The following is a 17,609-nucleotide window of genomic DNA, read 5'->3' as shown; positions in this document are numbered from 1 at the left end:
ACTCAGTCACAGAGATAAATAGCTAAATGTCTATATTTTATTAGGATTACAGAGCTAACATAAATATCATTGAATAATTAAAGCTCATGTTTTACTCGGCATGCACAGCTAGTATATAAACTTATTAAGCTTAAAGAAATACGACAAACAGAACTAAAATAATTAACCTAAAAAACATTCAGTGCGTATTAGTTGCATACAGTATATAATAATATGTCAACATTTATTTTCAGCTCAGCCGCCGTTAAACGGGTCATGAGTTTTGGCTCAGTTCTCAGGATCCATTGTGTTCATTGGGTAACAAAAATTAGGTTATCAAATTTTGCCATACCATAATGTGGCATTATTTTTTTTTATAGTTAGGAAGGTGTGTGTGTGTGTGTGGCTGTGTACGAGTGTGTGTGTGTGTGGCTGTGTACGAGTGTGTGTGTGAGTGTGGCTGTGTACGAGTGTGTGTGAGTGTGGCTGTGTACGAGTGTGTGAGAGAGTGGCTGTGTACGAGTGTGGCTGTGTACGAGTGTGCATGAGTATGACTGTTTATGGGTGAGTGTGGCTGTGTACGAGTGTGTGTGTGTGAGTGTGGCTGTGTACGAGTGTGCGTGAGTGTGGCTGTGTATGAGTGTGTGTACGAGTGTGTGTGTACGAGTGTGCATGAGTGTGGCTGTTTATGGGTTAGTGTGGCTGTGTACATGTATATGTGTGTAAGCTATTGTTCTGAGTGTGTGTGGAGGCTGCATGTGTATACAGGTGGCTGTGAGGAGGCGAGGTATGCGTGTGGGAGGGGAGGGGAAGGACGGGCTGCATACCCAGAAAAATGAACAAAATTACCTTTCAATGCATCTATGAAGAACCAATGAATTTAAAACTTGTTTGCGACTGTATGAAAAACAATAGTAATCGAATATATAACAAAACACAATTAATTAAGCGAATACCGAAACACAAAGGCAAATATATTAGTGAGCAAAAATGTACAATACTGTCAACATCAATAAAGTATTTCTGAAACTGGGACAAAAATTACTGGAAAAAAGGGAAGAATATTATTACACATATGTTGGTTCGTGACGTCATAGTTTACCAAGTTCCATGTTTGTCAAGCCTTTATAATCTTGTTCTTTTTATTTTGTATTGTTGTTTGTTGCTCCTTGATCCATAGACTCTGAGCCTCCAGGATCTTTGTGGATTATTCTTACTACAGCCGAGTCTTTTTTGTGACCTGTGAGCTAGTTAGAGAGAGAGAGAGAGAGAGAGAGATCCTAGCCTTTCGAGTAAACAGTAAGCTTCTAGGAGAGAGAACGCTGTTTTAGCTTACGTGGGTTTTTTTGTCTTTAGTGTTACGAACTTAAACTTAACATGTTTAGGAAGTCACCGCATCTGATTCAAGACCTGTGCTTCCAGACGTAATAAGAGACCTTCCCCACATTCCTATCCACAAGCATAAAGATCTTTAGGGCAGAATATCGTGAGGAATTGGAAAATTTCTCCGAAAATTTGGACTAAATTTCCAGGACTGAACGGAGGCGTCACGGGCAGACCATCACAAACTCCAGCCAAAGGATGGTTGAAGTATGTACCGTGTGGTGAGTAATGAGAGTGCCGTGTGAGCTGTCGTGTACCGAGGAGGGTGAGGAGGGTGCCGTGTGAGCTGTCGTGTACCAAGGAGGGCGAGGAGGGTGCCGAGTGAGCTGTCGTGTACCAAGGAGGGTGAGGAGGGTGCCGAGTGAGCTGTCGTGCACCAAGGAGATTGAGAGGGTGCCAGAGTGAGCTCGTGCACCAAGGAGGGTGAGGAGGTGCCGTGTGAGCTGTCGTGTACCAAGGAGGGTGAGGAGGGTGCCAGGAGTGAACTGCTGCAAGAAGGAGAATTGAGGAGGGGTGCCAGGTGCACCAAAGGAGGTGAGGAGGGTGCCAGAGGAGCTGTCGTGCACCAAGGGTGAGGAGGGTGCCGAGTGAGCTGTCGTGCACCAAGGAGAGGTGCCGTGTGAGCTGTCATTAGCACCAAGGAGGTGAGGAGGGGGTGCCGTGTGACTGTGTCGTGTACCAAGGAGGGCAGGAGGGTGCCGTGTGAGCTGTCATTGTACCAAGGAGGAGGGTGAGGTGCCGAGTGAGCTTGTCGTGCCAGGAGGGGTGAGGAGGGTGCCAGAGTGAGCTGTCGTGTGCAAGGAGGGTGAGGAGGAGTGCCGTGTGAGCTGTCGTGTGCCAAGGAGGGCGAGGAGGGTGCCGTGTGAGCTGTCGTGTACCAAGGAGGGAGGAGGGTGCTGAGGAGGGTGCCGTGTGAGCTGTCTCGTGCACCAAGGAGAGGCGAGGAGGAGTGCAGAGTGAGCTGTCGTGTACCAAGGAGGGCGAGGAGGTGCCGTGTGAGCTGTATCGTGTACCAAGGAGGGCGAGGAGGGTGCCACGTGTGAGCTGTCGTGTACCAAGGAGGGTGCCAGAGTGAGCTGTCGTGCACCAAGGAGGGTGGAAGAGGGTGCCGTGTGAGCTGTGTGTACCAGGAGGTGAGAGGGTGCCGTGTGAGCTGTCGTGTACCAAGGAGGGTGAGGAGGGTGCCGAGTGAGCTGTCGTGTACCAAGGAGAGTGAGGAGGGTGCCGTGTGAGCTGTCGTGTACCAAGGAGGGGCGGGAGGGTGCCCAGTGAGCTGTCGTGCTGGGGGTGAGGTGCCGTGTGTGAGCTGTCGTGCACTGCCAAGGAGGGTGAGCTGGTGCCAAGTGAGAGCTGTCGTCGTGCAGAGGATGGGTGAGAGGTGTTGTTGGGGCGATCCTCTCACTCAGTAATTTATCAACAGCTAACTCTCTCTCTCTCTCATAAAAACTCATTCTGGGAGTATTATGGTGTAGTCTAGGCTAACTCTCTCTCTCATAAAACTCATTCTGGGAGTATTATGGTGTAGTCTAGACACTAAAGCTGGCTCCCTCGGGTGTTTGGTGTGGTGTCAGCGGTTTTTTATATGATCATCTGGTCCAGTGACTCGCTGTGAGTTGAGTTGTTGTGGTTTTGGCGGTGTACAGTGCCCGACCTCACGAGTTGTGGTTAGGCACTTCCTTACTGGGATTTTTTTGTGTGTGTTGTGTCACTCCTACAGTACTGTGTGTAACTATCGTAATTCATGAACCGCCCCTACACACCTCTTACCTGCATTACTTTCATTTACCATCTTAGAGTATCAAATAGTGTTACTCCATTTTTAAATATACGCGTACTTTGATACCCAGTACCAAAGTACCTGAACACTATGCTTTTTTTTTCAGTTATTATATTTCACTCGTCAGACATCCCGGTCATGGGTTGTATCTAAACTCAATTTCAGGAAGAGACGATGGTATCAAGCTCAAGATGTAAGAGGAGTGGGGTGCGTTCCTCGGCCTGAACACTTAAGGTTTTATATCTGAAATGCTGCTGAGTCCTGGGCGGAAGAGAGAAAGAACACTCAGTGAAATATCTTAGAGAATAGGATATCTAGAGGTGAATTCCATAAGATCTTTAGTTTAACATAATACTAAAACAGGATCAATGATGACCTACACAGGAAAGATTTTAAATTTAACCGAATTGTACTGTACATCCCAAGATTGTTTTTTTTTTTTCCTGAATTCCTTTTCGGGCGATACAGATTTTGTCTGAGAAACTGATATACGATTATTTTCCCTAGCAGTAATCGCATCCATGTTTCCATTTATTATCAGTCTCTTGTATTATCCGTTTGGTGTATTAGTGTTGGTTATAACAGTCATCACAAACGATAATAGGTCGTCAGTGAGGACCGCTTTTTCTCCTCACACTTATTAGTTGTTATCAAGGTCGATGGAAGGGGAAGTCTTCCCGCGCGCAAGTGGGTGAGTTTCGCTGACTCCTAGCTCCCTCACCCTGCCTCTCATAAGCAGAACACATAGAAAATAATATTGCTTATAACTTTATATGAAGACGCCAATGGATTCATACAGAATATATTTGCAGTCCCAGAGAAGGAAGGTTTAAAAGAAAAAATAACTGCATTTCACTTTTAGACCATGTATATAAATAAGGACAGCTGTCTATAGGAGTTCATTTCTCCCCTGTCTGCCACATTTAATGTTCCTCTAATAGAGAGGGTATATATATATATATATATATATATATATATATATATATATATATATATATATATATATATATATATATATATATATATATATATATATATATATATATATATATATATATACCCCCCTCACCTACAGGTATACCTTTCACTGAACTCTAGTAACTTGTTATTGATCTCACTATTGGTAAAGTCTTTACCAAAATTTACCTTTGGATGAGCCCTGAGTCTCCTTTTATATGGCTTCGCTTCCTCTAATGAACCTCATCCTCTTAAGTATCTAAGGGGGAGATCTTTCTTCTTTCAATATGAATTTGAGTGGTTTAGGGTAGTCTTCTTAGGTCTCCGTCCCGAAAATTCTTCATGTTGATTTTAAATAATCTATTTTCTGGCTAATTAATATTATTTTTCACGGACCTATTCAAGCGCCTTCACCCTTTCGAGAATTGCTCAGTGATATCGCTACTAAGGCTAACATGCAACACCGCAGACACTGGTCACTCAGCTTCCCGCCTGGTCACTCTGGCTTAGTCTTGCCATTCGAATTTTATTCATGGGATGATCATATCAATCGCACAGTCAAGCGGACGCGATAGTGGTTCCTGTGTGGACACTCAAAGCCATTAAGCAGAATATATAACCCTGTGTATTATATCTTGTCTTGCCAACAGGGCCTAGAAACCTTACGAGGATAACGTGAAATATGTCTTTATTGCCTGGTATCTGTCCCTCTGCCATTTTTACGTCACACATATTACCTGACGATAAACAATGAAAGTCTGCCTCGGTCAGCTTATCAAATGTATTGGCACCACAGTGATAACCGCACCAATTACCGTAACCAGCATCTCTATTTTTTTTAAATTTGTGTTCGATTCAACAAAGTGTCTCCAAGATTTTGAAATCTGTTCGTTTTCTGTTATAAACTCTGGTTAAGGCCGATTCAACCTGCTGACTGTTGAAGCCAGTCAAGATATTTACAAAGTTATATTATGAACGGAAATAAGTCGCCCTATATACCCCTCTTACTTTATGGAGGAAGTATAAAAAAGACAGTTGGTGAAGTTCTGCAACACACTCTTTGTGTTTCCTCCTTGTGAAGAAAAAATTCGTGTACACTTCTGCTAGACCGAATCCCCACTATCATTCGTGTAGTGTTTTCTTTACGGAATTTACCATGGACAAGGTCTTTGAAATGAAGACCATGAGTCGTGACTACAGTCGAGAAATGTTTTGTTAGTCTTCAAAGACTTATTATATAGTCGGTGCACAGTACCTTGTACTCGTAAATTATTTAATTTTCATTAGATCTTGAGGGCCGGATTCAGGCCACCACCTGCTACAGGTAAACAACCATTTATGGCTCCATCAAACTTGTGTATATTCTATACCTGGTCACCTTCCGCCGTGCATTAAATTGATGGCTGCTCTAACATCTTGAGTCTCACGTGCGAAACTGCCGAAAAGGATCTACTGTTGCCATTCCAGCATAGACTCCCTTGACTTAAATAATCTTACTCCATTTATCCTTCAAACTTACGAAGCCAATCTTACATAATTCTTCCGACTGTTCCTCAAATCAAACATCAGTATCCTCCTTTATCTCATCATCTTAAAAGCGGTGTCCTCGGAGGTGGGATTCTGGGTTTCAAAATGGATAATAAACGCCTGGGGCCAGTTCTAGGCTGCCAGGAGGGTGATTGAACCTCTTCTCCCAGATGACGTCTCAGTTTCCATGGGCCAGCATAATAGTCACCGGTGATCGTTGTTTTATGTGGCAGGTGGTTTCTCAGCAGGAGCCCTTTAACATCTTCGGAAATAGAGGCCATGCATTACCCAGGAGAGGATTGATTTCTGAACTTGGATGCCATCTTTGACTTGAGGTCCCAGTCATGAATCCAGGTCTCATTTCCCGCCACAGGATTTGAGGCCATATGTCTATATGTTTATCTCATCGACTTTGATACACCGGTTCGCAATAATCAAGCTCTCGACTTGGACTCCCTTTGAAACAGTAAATTGTATCACATCGATCAAATAAACTGAAACAAATAACAAAGCATTCAACAATACAGTTTGTGCAGCAAATTATAACACTGGCGTATTGCTTTAATCCTGAATAACATATTGACTACACATCGTAACTGATGACGCTATAATCCATCTGTGATTCCTAGTAGAGACGAGAAGTACTGTCATAAATCCATTGCGTTGTGTTTCCTTGTAGGGCAGACTGAAGACTATTTATTGGGGACGTTTATGTGCCTCTGAATAAAGCTTGAATTTTCGTCAGTAATCAACTCCAGTACTAAATCTTTACCTTATTTACTGAAGAATTTTTCGCGCAGTAGAAAGTGTACTAAACAGTCGTGGTAGGTAGAGGTATAGTGACGACGGTGACAGTCTTAATACCATCCACCACACCATGGTCAACCCACACTTTGTTAGGAACGTGAGAATGTATCTAACTCTCGCTGCCACGACAAAAACGTTGTGGAATCAGCACCGAGTCGCTGCCGTCGCTGTATGTGATTTACTAAGCCCAAAGTTACGGGAAAATATCATTTTGTGAACTTTAGGGAATCTGGGTTCTACCGCCATAATCCCCCCATACACACACACTTTATCAATGTCAGCTGCCTCGTCTGTCGGCCTACCATCTCCATCATCACACCTCACAGTCTCACTTCCACCCCTCCCCCTCCCTCACAGTTTCCCTCACCCAAGTCTCACCCTCTCGTGTCTCATCATCCACTTACTCACGCCACATGTTTTTAGTTACGTCAATAAGCTATGTGAATACCTTCCCTGTCTGACTGAATAACGGATAGAGAAAAAACGTCGCCCCTCCCCTTCCACCTCCTATTATTATGTATATTTTTAGCTGCTTTCAAACTTGCCCCCATCCCCCGCTCTTCCAACTCGCATTCCCCCCTCCGTCCACCACTTCCACTCTTTCTTCCTGTACCCCTCTTCATACTTTCCAACCCTCTTCTTCACATATTCGGGATGTGGTGGCTGAGTGGATATAAATTTCGCCTCCTGTCCTAAAGGTCACAAATTCGTACTCAGGGTACCTCAAGTCCACCTAGTTGTAATTGTAGGTGAATGTAGTACAGTACCTGTTATTTTGACTCCTTGTATACCGCAGGCTGTGTCTGTCTGCCCATAAAGAGTAGTCAAACCTCTGGGACAACCTTTTACCTTTCTCTAAATTCCTCCTTCAAGTAGTCATCCTCCCTCGTCTGCTTCCCAACCTCGTCCTCCCCCGTCCCCATTCCTTTCCCCTACCTCGTCTTCTCTCCCCAACCTACTCTCCTTTGTCCACGTCCCCACCTTTTCTTCTCTCCTCCCTGACCCCAGCCTCCTTAGTCCATTATCCACTACCTTGTTTTCCTTTCCCTCTTGCTTACCCCCCCCCCTCCCCCTCTTACTCCCTCCTACCTCGTTCCCCTCCCTTCCCTTCCCCTACCTCGTTCTCCTCCCCTCCCTTACCCTACCTCGTTCTCCTCCCCTTCCTTACCCTACCTCTATCTCCACCCCTCCTCTCTTGCTCCTCCTCCCCCACCGCCAACTAAGAGCTTGCATCATCAACGTTATCGTTTGGTCCTGTTGATCTAAGTCTTGTCGTATCAGGAGCACTAATTACCGTGTGATGGTCCAAGTACCTGTGTGCATGAGGCTGTTATCTCATCCAAACTACCATGCAAATTTTAATTTGTCTTTTATTTTGTTGTAACTTAGAATATTTTATCTATTTTTTGTGGAACTTAGAATGCTTCGTCTAAGTTTTGTAGCAACTTTGTATATTTGGTATGTTTAATTAGTTCCTCGGTTTGTTCTGTATACTAAAGTCTTAACTTGGTATATTTGGTATGTTTTATCATGTTATGATATGTATTTTCCATACAGATATTGCAGCTTGGTATATTAGTGTATTTCTGTCGCGATTTTTTACGTTTTGTGTATTTCTGTTACCTTAGTACGTTCGGTATATACTGTACTGATACTGCACTTGGTATACTAGCTATTTTCTCTTCTGTAATTTGATATATTCAGTATAGACCTGTCAACACACATCAATAGACTTTAGATTTGGGTATATGATTTCTTTTTTTCTTTTTACCGAATGGGAATATGTTCCAACGACTACACCCAGTTGAGAATTCAGGGACTAGATTCGCGTCAGTTAAAAGAACTTGAAGAATGATCAGAGTGACTGTATTTTCCGTTGTGATAGATCCTTCCTCTGACACACCCTTCTGACACATTCATCCATCTGACAGGAAAAATAGAGAGAAAATAAGAGGAATGGGGAGAAAGAGAGAGACAGGGGAAGACAAGAAAAGTAGAGAGGAATTGACATCACACATACACAGAGAGAGAGAGAGAGAGAGAGAGAGAGAGAGAGAGAGAGAGAGAGAGAGAGAGAGGCTAAGAAAACAAGGCTTGGTACAGATAATTACAGATAAGTGGAAAATTAAAGGGAGACGGACAAGTAGTTAGGCGAGGAAAGATACAATGAAAAACGGAGTTTCACACACACACACACACACACACTAGTACTACTACTACTTTGATGTTACTCAGAATCGAGTATGACGGTCATCCAGCTTTGATACAATGATATGAGTTATTAAGTGTGTCACTTCTGTTGGTGAGTTTTGAGGTGACTAAAGAGGCCGATACGGGACCCGCAGGTCGTCCACATTCATTGCACATGTGGAGGGCTGCTTTTAGTGCGAGAGGGGCGGTGGCAGCGTCTTTCCGGCGTTGGCGCTTGTCTGCCTCGGTTTGCAGTCGGACTAACTCGAAAGTATTGACAGCTCGTGTGGTGATCCTCCAAGCGTTACGATGTGGAGTAAGTGTCTCCCAGGTGAGGAGGTTCGATTTGGCACTTTTTTTCTGGTTTGTCTTAAGACTATCCTTTTACCTTTTCAATTGCCCGGCGGCTTTGCGTTTACTATTCGTTAGGTGACTGTAAAGTGGTTGCTTTGGTAGTCTACTGTCGTCCATGCGGGTAACATGGCTAGTCCAGCGTAGATGTTCATGGATAATGGTAGCCTCGATGCTCCTACAGTTGGTGTCAGCAAGAATATTGGCATTTGTTCTCTTGTTTTCCCAACAAACTCGGAGGATGGAACGTACACTACGTTAGTGAAAATTTTCAAGTGCCTTGAGGTGCCCCCTGTATGTGATTCATGTCTCACTGCCATATAGCAGGGTGGGGAGGACCACTGCTCGATATACGTGAAGCTTTGTAGATAATTTTAGCTCCCTACAGCTGAAGACGCGGTTTCGGTGCCTGCCAAAGGCTTGATATGCACATCTGATCCGATGCTACATACACACACACACACACGGACATAAACACAGACAAACGCAAAACAACAACACCGGCTGATAAACATTCCCTATCCCAAAACCAAATGTTGCACAAATCTTCGCTAAACGTTATGAAACAGATGTGTGTTTTGGTCTCGGATGCTGATTAACCCCTTCATGATAATCCTCCTCCTTGTTGAAACACCAGCAATTACTTAATTAATTGCCGCGAATAACTGCGGAAAAGATGCCGTAATTTTCATTCCAAAACGTGTATAATGGATAACAGGTTTACAAAAATATTTCATACGAGAGGAAAATGAGTTCATTGGATCGAGAAGCACTATAGTCTGATGTTGACTGCATGGGGAGGGAAGCCCGCCACTGGGAGACCTCAGTGAACCCGACTCCTCATTGGTTCGTTCGTCTGTTCGTTCATTAGTGATTCTGTCTTGATTATTGGTGTAAGAACGCGTCTACTATACGATCAATGGCCGTCAGAATGGCATTGAAAATAATCTGAGACTACAGGAACTTTATCCATATCCCGATAAACTTGCTAATCTTGAAGAATCCGGAAACCAAACCCGGATTAATTATCAATGATTTGCACACTAGTTATTTTCCCGTAATAATTCACTCCTTTACGGTAAAGAATATGTGCGATTTCAGTTCCATTTTAGAAGAGGTTATACTATTTCCATCGCAGCTTACCGAGAGTAATACAGTTATTTAGTTCTTATATCTTCACTTCGGAAAAAATAAATTGCCGAAAGAACGTTTAAGATCCGATCCCTGGTATGTATTGACGAACGTTTATCATTAAACTAAAAATTGCATCTTTGTGTATACTTCTGTTTAATTTGTTTTGTTATATCGGTCGGTTTATCTTACACTGTTCGTTTTATCCAGTCCTTCGTGTGTTTTTCATCTGCTCGAGCAGTAATAGAAATTTTAGTAATTGTTGTAGTACAGGAGTAGTAGTAGTGGTAAATGTAGTAGTAGTAGTAAATGTATCGGCCCCAAAGCCGACAACAGTTGCATAGACCTGCGGCTCAACTAAACACTGTTAGGATAGCTACTTATGTATGAGGATATTTAACATTAAGGTAATAAAATGGTGGCGAAGGTGTGGCTATTGGGGGAGGCTGGAGGCCATCTAATAAAAAACAAACAAAAAAAAGTAGTAAATGTAGCTGTAGTAGTAGTAGTAATAGGAGTAGTAGCAGTTATTGTACTAGCAGCAATAATAGCATTAGTCCCGGTACCTGTTAAAATAACCTTAAATTTATGATAAGTTTTCCTAAGACAATATTATATAAAAGGCCGTGTTGTTGTCTTCCGCCCTCACTAATGACCTGGGAATCTCATTAGTAGCAATTACCAAGAGTGAATATTATGCTTTGATGGAACAATAATAATAATAACAATAATATCAATAATAAAGTCAATAAAACTAGTATAATATTAAACAAAGAAATGGAGAAATATGCCATAACGTCATCCTTAATTTTCTTTTTTTATACCCATATCTTGTATCCCAGGTTATTATTATTATTATTATTATTATTATTATTATTATTCTGAACTTCTTCGAATAAATACTGCGAAAGCCTTCAACGCTTTGTCCTTATCTCTTTTGACTTTCTTCTTTTGTTTGCGTCTTTCTAAAGGAACTATTTCCCTCATATTTTGCCAAAAGAAACCCTAAAAGTGTAGACAATAATAAAACAAAAACATTACAGTTTTTAAATAAACCAAAGAGCCTCGCTGAGTGCCTGTCTATGTTATTATTAGTAGTATTAGTATTTTGTTTGACTCTTGGATGATTTTTATTCCGTGCGTGAGTTGTTGTTTTTTTTAAGCATTACAGTTGTATGAATAGTATGGTCTATTTCCAATTTTTCTTTGTTTACAATTTCTTTCTTCACTTTCATTTATCTGGTCTCAAAATCGTCACTTGTTTTGAAACTTATCTTATTTTATCTGCACCTAAAACTAAAACTCGACTTTCACTCACTCACTCTTTCACACACACACACACACACACACACACACACACACACACACACACACACACCATGCTTATACATGACTTTTTCACTGACTGATTCACTTATTCTCCCACCAACAGAGAAACATTGTCACACATTCACTTAACGGATGGAGAAGTGTGCATTTGGAGGAGTAACTTACTTCTATGCCGAGTAGAGTTATGAGGAAATTGGGTTTGTTGCATGATGAAGTATAACGCCGTGATATACTGAAGTATTTTTGAGGTCTCGTGGGTATGCTAGTATGTCCGTCTGACCATTAGGACGAACACATTTCATACAAGGGTTATAACCAACGCATTTTATTGTCACGTTTTTTCAACAATGTGTCGTATTTTTTTCTTCAGTGTCATCTTCGTTACTTGTCTATAAAGCAAGAAAATCTACAATGTCTTGGTGTTAGCGAGACTATAATATTGCTCTACTTTGTTCAGCTCTGTTCAGTGTATAAAAAGCTTGACCAAGTATAAGTGTAATTTCCTGTGTTCTCCTCTTGCTGAACTCTCACATCAGGTAAGAAGCCGCCACACGGGTAAATATTCCTTTATAAGTGGTGGGCGGAGTAACACAGAGGCCTTCACTGGTTAGAAAACTAAAAACCGGAAGTGAATATGACATCTTTATGCTGCCATACAATATTCGGAATGCTAATAGTGATTTTTTCTTCCATTCCATAAGTCTCAAATACCATCAGTTTCACGTATGTATTAAAGCGTCCCCTGAGATGCAGCGTCCTGTCACGTTGTCCTTCTTAAGAACTTCCCTGCGCTTCAAGTTCATTACTCGACCAGTTTGACCTTGATCGGCCGGGTTGTCCAGGAAGAGTCTGTTTTAGCGGCCACAACGTCCATTTAGTGCAGGCCGAGTAAAGCCTGCGCCTCGTACAGTATCCCACGTTATGCCTAGCCTTCTGGCCCACTGCTTTATATCCAAGCCAGAATAGAGAATTGCTTGATTAATACGTCCGGCCGTGGTCTTGGCTATTGGATGTTGTACTGTACATCTCTCACACTGTCTTCACTACGAGGATGGAGACACGCGATGAAGAGAAATAAAAAGACAGACGAATGTACGAAAATATTTGTCAAGTCGTTGTTTATATAAGAAATTGTGAATGGTCAATTTTCCTTTTTTGTGTGTGTAGGGATGTTCAGATGTAAACTACGTTGGACATTGAGTTTTTTTTTAATGAATTTTACCTGTAATTGTTAAGAAGGAAACTAAAAAAAATCAGTTTGATTTTTAAGGATTACAGTTATTTAAAATGTTTAATATAAGGAAACATAAAGACAATAAACGATAACAACTGTTAACGTGTTGAAGGAATAACTATGATTTCCTGTTGCAGTGAACTGGTGTGTAACGAGGATAATATATGAAGCAATTTCCTCTGCATCAGTTAGAACAGAATATGGCACCTAAGAAAATAAGGAGTTTGCAATAGGCCGGTTGGACTATGCATGGCAGCTCCTGTCTAGAGTTACAACCACTCTCTATCATCCATGAATCTATCTAGCCTCCTTTTAAAACTTTCCAGCGTTCCAGCACTTACTACAAAGTTGCTAAGCTTGTTCCACTCGTCTACCACCCTATTTGTGAACCAGTTCCTTCCTATCTCCCTCCTAAACCTAAACTTATCCAACTTAAATCCGTTGTTCCGAGTCCTATCCTGCTCGGATATTACAAGAACTTTATATCTCCTTTATTGATTTCTTTCACCCACTAAAATACTTCTATCATATCTCCCCGCACTCTTCGTCTTTCTAGGGAATGCAAGTTTAGTTTCTTTAATATATCTTGATATGGAAGGTTTCTAAGTCCCGGAATCATTTTCGTCATTCTTCGCTGCACCGACTCCAGTGAATTAACATAAGAACATAAGAATGGAAGAAACTGCAGCGAGCCTATTGGCCCATACTGGGCAGTCCCGTTTACACCCAACCCCCTATTGCTCATATAAGCATCCAACCTATGTTTGAAGCTATTCAGCGTATTCGAGTTAATGATGATATTTGGTAACTTGTTCCATTCATCCACTACTCTGTTTCCAAACCAATGTTTACCTACTTCACGCCTAAATCTAAATTTGTCAAATTTAAAACCATTGTTACGAGTTCGCTCCTGGTTGGATAGTTTGAGTACCTTTGTAATGTCCCCTTTGTTTAGGCCTGACTTCCACTTATACACCTCTATCAGGTCGCCCCTCGCTCTACGTCTCTCGAGGGAGTGCAAATTAAGATGCTTTAACCTGTCTCTATAGTCAAGGTTCCTAATGCCCGGGATTAGTCTTGTCATTCTCCTCTGAATTCTTTCCAAGAATTCTATATCCATTCTGTAATACGGTGACCAGAACTGAACTGCGTAATCCAGGTGTGGTCTCACAAGCGCAAGATACAGTTTTAGGATGACCTCGCTAGTCTTGTAACTAACACTCCTTTGTATGAACCCAAGTACTTTATTAGCCTTGTTACGAGCAAAAACACATTGTTTACTTGGCTTAAGGTTCCCTGTTTACATCTCCTATACTGATATCCATTCTATAATAAGGGCACCAGAACTGAGCAGCATAATCGAGGTGCGGCCTGACTAGCGCAAGATATAGTTGTAATATGACCTCCGCAGTCTTATTACTTACACTTCTAGATATAAAACCTAATACTCTGTTTGCCTTCTTTCGAACATTAATGCACTGCTTTCTAGGCCGTAGGTCCGGGCCTACAAATACCCCTAAGTCTCTTTCACAAGTCGACTTCTCTAGGTTGATATTGTTAAGGCTGTATATATTGGCAGTATTTGTTCTAACAATATTAAGTACGCTGCACTTGCTGGTGTTGAACTTCATTTGCCATTTTTCTGACCACTCCTGCAGTTTATTTAAATCCTCCTGTAGTGCATTTGTATCCTGCCCTGAATTAATCCTCTCCCACATTTGACCATGTACTTCAGAACAACAAATTAATCTTATTAACTAGTTACATTACGTTCTATATATATATATATATATATATATATATATATATATATATATATATATATATATATATATATATATATATATATAAAGTTGAGTAAAAGTGGACTCTTCTCTACAGTGACCATACCTGAGGCGTCAGAAGATACACACACTCCTCGCTCAGACGACTCATCGTTTTATGTACATCATTTTCCCGCACCATCTGCTGTTATGTATACAGTATATTACTGACTACTAAGCATTTGAATACTTATCGACAACTTAAACATTATTTTTTTTTATTACAAGAATAATCTTCCAGGATTATAGTACATTTTCCCGTAAATAAGTCATTATATCTGAAATTCAGTTCCCACCAGAAAACAATATTTCTAGATTTCAATGCTTCGTATGTGACGCGTCCGCGTGCGTTAGTCGACACATCCACACACTCACACGACCTAGGGCCCACCGGGAGCCTGGGATACGTGACCGTTCGTCATGGCTGCCCGCGGCACACTGAGGTCTGAGGCTCCAGTCTCCCTCCACACCGCTGTTCGCTCACCTTCACCTCCCCTCTCATATGGCCCTCAATGGTGGAGGAATGAAAAATGCCCCTCAAGTCCCCCTCATGTCACCCTCTTCACATTCCCCTCATCTCACCCTCTTCATTTTCCCCTCATGTCACCTTCACGTTCCCCTCATGTCACCCTCTTCACGTTCCCCTCATTCTCATGGTCGTTCGTGTCATTCATGGTCGTTCGTGTCATTTCATGGTCGTTCGTGTCATTTCATGGTCGTTCGTGTCATCTCATGGTCGTTCGTGTCATCTCATGGTCGTTCGTGTAATTTCATGGTCGTTCGTATCATGTCATGGTCATTCGTGCCTTGCCATGGTCCATAATACAGATAATTAACCCTATTCTCCACTTTTATCATAATTAGTACAAATAACAATTAAAATACTTATTGAATTATTGGAACTAATATTGAATCCTAGTAAGATTAGCCCCTAGCTTATTTCACCTGATGATTAAACATCTTGATGCAACCATGAGGGATTAGATTATGTTTGGTTAAGTTTGGCTTGGTTTTGTTAGGCTAGGACAGGTAGGGTCGGGTCGGGTCAGGTCAGGTCAGGTCCGGTTCGCGGTTGGGTGCTTAATCATCAGGTGAAATATAGTGAGGGTTACTCTTCATAATATCCCTCATTTTTTTTATACTTTTTACAGTAAATAATTTTTACTCGCTTATATTAAAATATTATAAAATGTATTCTTCCCCCTGCTAACTTTTTGTTCATTTACAAGTATATCTTTAAGTTAATTAAAGTATGTAATTTTCACCAAGTTTCTTCAAAAGTGAGTTTAATTTTTCTTCGGTCAACATCCAGCCCCGACTAACAAGTTTTACCAAAGTGGCTTCACCAGCTTTTAAGATTTTATTTACACACACACACACACACACACACACACACACACACACACCCACACACACACCACACACACACACACACACTCTCTCTCTCTCTCTCTCTCTCTCTCTCTCTCTCTCTCTCTCTCTCTCTCTCTCTCTCTCTCTCTCTCTCTCTCTCTCTCTCTCTCTCTCTCTCTCTTTTGACATTCTCATGTGACCTCCATGCCTCAAGAAATACATCAGTACACGATGACACTAACCCTGTGTAAACACGCAATTCGTCTCGTTACTTGGCTCGAAAGCTCGTCTAGTTGTCAACGAAAATCCTAATGAGCAGGCACCACAAGAAGGCAAGACGAAGCCTGATACGTGGCCAGTCGTCGAGAGGACACAACATAGCTCCAGGGAGAGGTAAACGATCCGTGTAGTATAGTACAGTACAGTATGTGCTATCAGCCTGAGTGGAAGTATGACCCACACTACACATCCTCAACAATGAACAGAGGATTACTCCGACCAGCTCGTGGACCTTCGTGGTTTCGCTGAACATTTGGGTTCCGTTTTCTTTATCACAGAGAATCTGGTATAGTAGTGCTTAAATAATACGATATTTACCGTTTTTTTTCGTATTACAACTTACAATTTTCAACAGTCGGTACTTACCGTACATTGATAATCCTTTGTCACAATTTTAGATTTTCTCTCCACAGTCTTGTTGATCCGGATATTAAAAAAATATATATACCCCCTGTATAATAATTCTGCAGGATACAGATAAATAAATGTTTTGTTGGCAGGAGATCTTACATCAGTCTAGAGGTAGGACAAGAATATACATTTATATATAAATAGATAAACATCTGTATTTTAGGAGAACTGTTCACTACCTTAGTGTAACCAGACTTTACCTAAATTAGGTTGGATTAGTGTTGGTTTCGGTTAGGTTAGTGAGGCTAGTTCTAATGTTATATTCACATACAGTAATGCTTGTATTTTGTTTATCTAAATAACCTGTTTATTTTTTTCGAAAAAAGAGCATGACATAGAAATCTTGTAATTATCTAAAAAAAAAACAGTCAGGTGTGTACACGCGGGAGGAACACCTGTCAACATGAACGCACGATTATTGCCTTGTTTCACATTAGACAGCCTTGAATATTTGTTGCCAACATGTCATACCACCCACCAGAGCTGTACATGGTGCCTGTCTCTCACTGCTCATGCATTTTCTGGATCATATGAAGATTAGACATCCCAGTTTATTTCGCCTAAAGATTAACCACCTAAGGCGAACCTAACTTAACTTAAACTAACCTACCTTAACTTAATCTAACCTATCCTCCCCAGTAATAGAAGGGCGATCAATCATCCGGTGAAATTAGCTGAAGGGTTTAAACTTCAGGCGATCCCATTTCTGTACAAGACTCCGGCGAAAACAGACTATAAGGCAATACCCCCGTTATGTGAGTCTAGTAGAGGCAAGGGGAGAGGGGGAGGGACGCCTATATCCTCCTCACAAGTTTCGGTTTATCATTCAGCGTGTGAGTACTGTATGTTTTTCGGCCACTTTGTTACAGAAGAACAAGAAATTAATCTTGATATTGATATTTGGATATTGAAACAGTTTATTTAGCCAGAAGAACACAGATACAGAGTAGATTAAAGATCATATTATTTACATGGCTGAGCTTTCTTGTTTATATACTGTACATTTATCTCAAGGAAGTACTATGTAACGTTTAGTACAGGGGTTCTCAACCAGGGGGGAATTCCCCCCAGGGGGGGA

The 17,609-nt window shown here is 41.5% G+C and overlaps 1 protein-coding gene across 1 annotated transcript in view; it reads right to left on the bottom strand.

Moving 5' to 3' along the window:
* The window catches only part of LOC121874637, a gene marked incomplete at its 3' end in the record, with an annotated part of 148,669 nt that extends 133,754 nt beyond the window's left edge, over window positions 1-14,915 (bottom strand). Inside the window, 1 exon segment of the mRNA XM_042378869.1 lies at window positions 14,556-14,915.
* Window positions 14,916-17,609: the final 2,694 nt, after the last annotated feature.

Source organism: Homarus americanus, unplaced genomic scaffold (genome assembly GCF_018991925.1).
Source record: "Homarus americanus isolate GMGI-L3 unplaced genomic scaffold, GMGI_Hamer_2.0 scaffold53023, whole genome shotgun sequence".
Lineage (NCBI taxonomy): Eukaryota > Metazoa > Arthropoda > Malacostraca > Decapoda > Nephropidae > Homarus > Homarus americanus.
Note: the sequence above shows the minus strand (reverse complement) of the source record. Positions and strands in the feature narration are given on the sequence as shown.